The following is a 5,737-nucleotide window of genomic DNA, read 5'->3' on the forward strand; positions in this document are numbered from 1 at the left end:
TTTCTTTAGAAAATAAGTCCTCTTCATCCTCAAAATCGCTTTGTTCATTCATAACAAGGTCCATAACTCTGAATGTCAGGAAGACTAAGCTAGTGTTTAAAAATCACTTGCTCGTTGTACAGTACTGTACCTTGCCTTCTGTGGCTGTGCGACTCTATCAGTTGCTATAGCAACTTGGACACAGCTGATCCCAGGAACTTTTTCATCATCAGAAGCAGACATGATTTATTTTCTACTTTTAATGGTAATGTAGCTAGCTAGTTATTCCTATGGTAGACGATGTAGCAAATTAGCCTGTCATTGAGCAAATGCAAATACATTGTAGATATAGACTCACCCGACCACGCACGCGCACTGCAGCGCGCAGATTGGCAATATTCGTTCGACCTCCTTTGGGGAGCCCATGTGAAAAAGTAAAGTCATATACATATTTGAAATTGTAACTTGCATAGGATGACAGTTGGTTTTGTGCAAATAAATAGTGTCTATTGATTTTGATAATAATATATTCCATAATAAATCCTTTTCATGTTAGTATTCGAGCCAGTGTAGCCATGAGCCAACGTTGGCCATAGTGAATATTAATCGCCATAGTACTTAAAATACAGTGCCTTACAGAAGTATTCACACCCCTCTCATATTACTGAATTACAAATTGTACAATGTCTGGGCCACCAATGGGACACTGACCTTTTTGTTCTTGAGTCATTCCAATGTTACTTTGGTCTTGTCCTTCTAAAAGGTGAATTTTCTCCCAAACTATAGTTTTTTTTTTTTTGCAGACTGAAGCAGGTTCAGTATTATTTCTCTGTGTTTTGTTCAATCCATCACTGCTGATGAGAAGCATCCACACATCACAGATGTGTTTTCAGATGGTACTTTTAGAGCAAAGGCACATTTTTCGATCCTCTCAATCAGGCAAGTATTTTACAGAGATCTTGATGTGGTTGACTGGGGCACCATTATCCACAACCAATGACTGAACTTGTATCTCCTTCAAAGTGATTGTTGGCCTTTATGTGTCTTCTCTCATAAGTGACCTTTACTTGGCAGTGCTTAGGTGGATTGATGCCACTTCTAATTCCTGATTATTGATCCAACTGTGCTCAATGGGATATATTACTCAATCAGGGAACACTTGAATATTATTTTGTAACCTATGCTTTTGGGTTACAGAATCCCTAATGTCTGTAAAATGCTCTTCACTTCCATCAGATTCACAACATGACCAATGACTCTTCAACAGTGTTTTCTTTCCTGAAAATGTGACAGCAACTTTAATGGTTCATACGCAAGCAACATATTTCGGTTTTACACTGAAACTAATGTAATCTTACAATATTGTATTTTGAGTTTAGGTTTTAAAATAAAATATCAGAAAGAAATGTCAATGTATCATTTGTAATTCAGCAATATCACAGAATTGGTCAGGCATTTAAATACCTTTTGCAAGGCATTGTATCCAAAACCCCAGAAAAATTAAATAATATAAAATATAATTTATTCAATAAATTATGGCTGTAAAATTAAATTATTTCTCTCAGATAAAAGAACAGACAGGAGTAATGAATAGACAGCACTGAAAAGTGAATGCAAAACCTTGACCGACCCTTGAGAATGACAAATGTTGCCTTGTCAAAGATCTCTCCACACATTGATCACCTTATTTCCTGATGACAGCGGCAGTCCTTACACTGCGTCAGAAGCTTTTGCAATTACAGTGTGACAGTGTGTATTTCTTTAAGATACAAGACTACAAGCAATTCATTTTTAATGGATAGGCTACAATGAAATCATGCTTATTTCGAATACATTTAATGCACAAGAAAAAAAACAGAGGGCTCCTGAAATATTTTCATTGACTCGGGGATCCTTGAAAAGCTTAGCAATAGTATTACATATAATGGCTTAACTATGTTTTAACGTTTGGTGAGAATGGCAACAACTAGAATCATGTTATCAATTCTCAAATTACCAATGTTACAACAATGTTATCAATTTGCAAATTAACCCGAAGAAGCGTTTTTTACATGGCTGTGAACTTAATGGGGTGTTGTTGGACAATGTACTATGACCCTTCCTGTTTCAACTACATACATAGTATCCCCGAAAAATATCTTACTATGTTCATAATGATTTAGAATACGCATGAGCCAGGTGTGTCAAATATACAAACACGGTAAATTATTTTAAGATTGCATTGCAATCCATTGTTATCCTATGTATAGTGTTCATGAGACAGAATACTAAAATCTTTCAGACTAAGGCCTCAAAATTAATTTGATAGATTAAAATGCCACATTACGTACTCGAAAAATGCCAATATGTTGTCACAATTATCTGAGTTAAAATATGTTCTTACTATGGGGCCATAGCAGATTTGTCTGCTACTTAAATATAACTGGCCTCAATTCACAATATTGGATTTTATTACATTTTAATGGAATGTACAGTGCATGTTTACAGTCCTAATAATGAAAGCATCTATAACATTTTAATCTGTTTAAATCCCTGACTAAATTCATGTAAATTTCCACTGAAAATCTTTAAACATAAATAGTGTGATTAATGATAAAAACAATATTCAGAAATCAGCAATTGCAGGCACATTTTATCACAGTGAATTGTCACATTTACATTAAATATAACTGGCACTGCTAGCACATACTTTGTGTATTCTATACCACATTTAAATATGTATTTTTTTGCATAATTCAAATACATTTTGTACAGATATGGTCTTGCTAAATTATCCAATAAGAAGCAATTGAGTTGTAAGGTGAAAATATTAAAACAATTAATGTTGTATTTCAGGTTTTCTACTCATCTATTGTGATCCCTCTTGTACAGTAGCTGTGTGTATGCATGCAATGTGGGGCCCCTGTCTCCAATAAAAAAAACAATACTTGCCTTTACATGGAATTCTAGGGCTTAAAGCTTTCAACATTCTAATGTCAATGCAAATATCAACCACCCTGATCATGAACTGTGACATTCTTCTCCAGTGGAACTGTGTATCCAGACAGGCTTTTTTGTTACCACTCTCAGAAATACATGCTTGTCATAGATTGCATGTGGATTATTTAAATAGAGCCAATTACGTTTTCCAAGTTTTAAATTTAGTGGGCCCCAGTTTAGTGAAAAATCTTTATCTTTCAAGGGATCGCTTTACATCTGTGATGCTCTTTGATGCCTCTAATTATGAAGCAGATTGTTTTCACGCAACGTAAAAACCATTAAAGTTGTTGTAATCTCCTAGAGTCTGTCCAAACAGCATAATCTATTATAGACTGATTGAGTAACATAATCCCTAAATCTGAAATGTTTTCCCTGGGTGAAACCCCGTCCGTAACCAGCCAAGGCAGCAGACCCTAGGTATGTCCCTCCCCCTTTCACGCAGCGTTGCTTGTTATGTCTGAGTCTCCCCCCAGGGTCAGGCAATATGGCACTTTAATTAATAAAAAAAACTCCCGAGCTCACTGAATGGGAGGTAATGGCATTATAATTATTCATTTTATTTGAATTTTTCACTATTAAATCCATTCTTTGTAGAATTCAAAGTGTTTGTGTGAGACATTCTGTTTTAACATTCAGTGCCTCACAGCTTTTGGAATGGAGGCACACAGAAGATCAATACTGCACAAGTCGATAGGGATCTAACTGCCTTGCTGAGTCAAGGAAAGATGTGTGGAGGGGGTGTTTGTCTTGGGGGGGGGGGGGGGGGGGGGGGTCGACCGCAACAGAGCCAATACTGTTATGAAACATATAACTTATTTACCAGTACCTCTCCTGTCAATAAACACATAAATCATATTTTTCCCAGTGGTTTTCAATTCATTTAAATTACTTCAAAAACTGAATGTAAATATTTTGTTTTTGTTTTTACAGACTGTTGCTTTTGAGGGGCAACTTGTCAGAGTCCATATTTGTCTGGCCCACCCTGAAGGAAAAGAACAATAGGCCATCTGCAGCCAAGAACAATGTCACATTTTTAAGGAAGAGAGACTCAGGGGTCTCCATTCAGTAAAGCTGCTTGAACAACGTATAAAGAGAATATGATTATGTCTAATTTTTAAATTTGCCTCTGTGCAATTGCTGAAAAACAAATTGAAGTCACAAACATTTTGACAAATGTTTGGACCACATTATAATGTATGGAACACATTTGCCAAAGTTTGAAAAAAAATGAATTAAGAATATTGTTTAATCCTGAAAACTGCATTTACACTATCAGTGCCTTCACTAATAATGTGGATTTCCATAGATGAAGCACATTGTTTACCTTTAGGTTACTTAGTGGAGGGCTATCCTAGGAAATTGATTTGTTGATTGTGATGCTTTACGGCACCAGTGGAACATGCCTGGAACATGTATTTGGAAAATGTGTTACTTTAACATTGAAATCGTGAGACACTGTGAACCCCCTGACACTGATTGGTCTAATTCTTTATGATGTTATTCAGAAGTATTTAATACAAACGTGATCACTGCAGTTTAAATTGTATAATTGTAATTGACAGTTTAATTATATCAAATGATACATTTTGTGTGGCTCTATGCGTTAGGCCCTCACTGTTGAAATGCTAAGAAGAGACTTAAAGATTTTTTAAAACCTCTGATTTTGGGCTGGATGTGTAATGTATTGTTTATATGTGCATAATCTATGTTGAATCACTATCAAACATCAGCCTATCATATCTTAGCCTTAAAATTCCAAGTTTGAAAGCGAGTGCATGGTTTTGATGATACAGGCACATATTGGCACATACATGATACTACACAATATTTGAGGAACCATTTTTGGCTTGACAGCACCAGTTTTACAAGCAGTGGCCAAATATTCCAGAATCTTTAATTGTCAAGTTGAATTTCAGGTGACAAAGCAAAATAATAAATTGTAGACACATAAAAACAACATAGTTACGGTGTATTGGTTGGTCATTGATAGGGGCAACATGCTGTGTTATTTGTGTAAGGAGTTTGGAGTTTGCTCCTCTTCATCATTTTCTCCTCCAGAAGATGATGAGGTGGGTCCTTGTGTCCTAACCACCCCAGATTTTAACCCCTTTTCTCCCCAATTTCTGGATATCCTACTGTACCCACAATCTCAACATACAGTTGCCGCATTGTCCAGAGTCATTGCCACCACCCCGCGGCAAAGCTGGGCAACATGAACTGCCCCATCAGACCAGAGTGGCATGATCAGGGGTCCAACCTAGAGTGTGGCTGCAGCATTGTGATGCAACGCTTTAAACCGCTACGCCACCAACGAAAAGCCCGTCTGAAAGCAAGACGCCACTCATCCTGTCGTCTGCACAATGTTTAGCTCAACTACAACGGTTACATTGCTTTGAACAGCTGAACACGTTTACTCCAGCATTCCACCGCTACGTAATTTGCGTCAAGTCACCACAGACGTTTCGTTGAAGCGCTTTGGTTTCCTCTCCTCTCGTCACCTAACCTTTGACATTTTTCAAGAGGATGTGAGGAGCAGACTCAGGGGAGGATGCAACAAGTCCAGGAAATCCCATTAAGATGGTCTCTGTGCAAGAGGGATTTTGACAGAAGGATTGTGGAATACACGTTGCCCTCTGGTGGTAAGAAGATCGGATCTCATTGGGAAATTGAATCATGCAGTGATAATCTGAGCGTCTGTTACGTAGATGACGCAAAGTCTGCATTAGTCGGTTGGTTCAGCACCAGGTCAATTGTGGTAAGCGCGTTTTATTTACAAACA

This window comes from Esox lucius, chromosome 3 (genome assembly GCF_011004845.1).
Source record: "Esox lucius isolate fEsoLuc1 chromosome 3, fEsoLuc1.pri, whole genome shotgun sequence".
Lineage (NCBI taxonomy): Eukaryota > Metazoa > Chordata > Actinopteri > Esociformes > Esocidae > Esox > Esox lucius.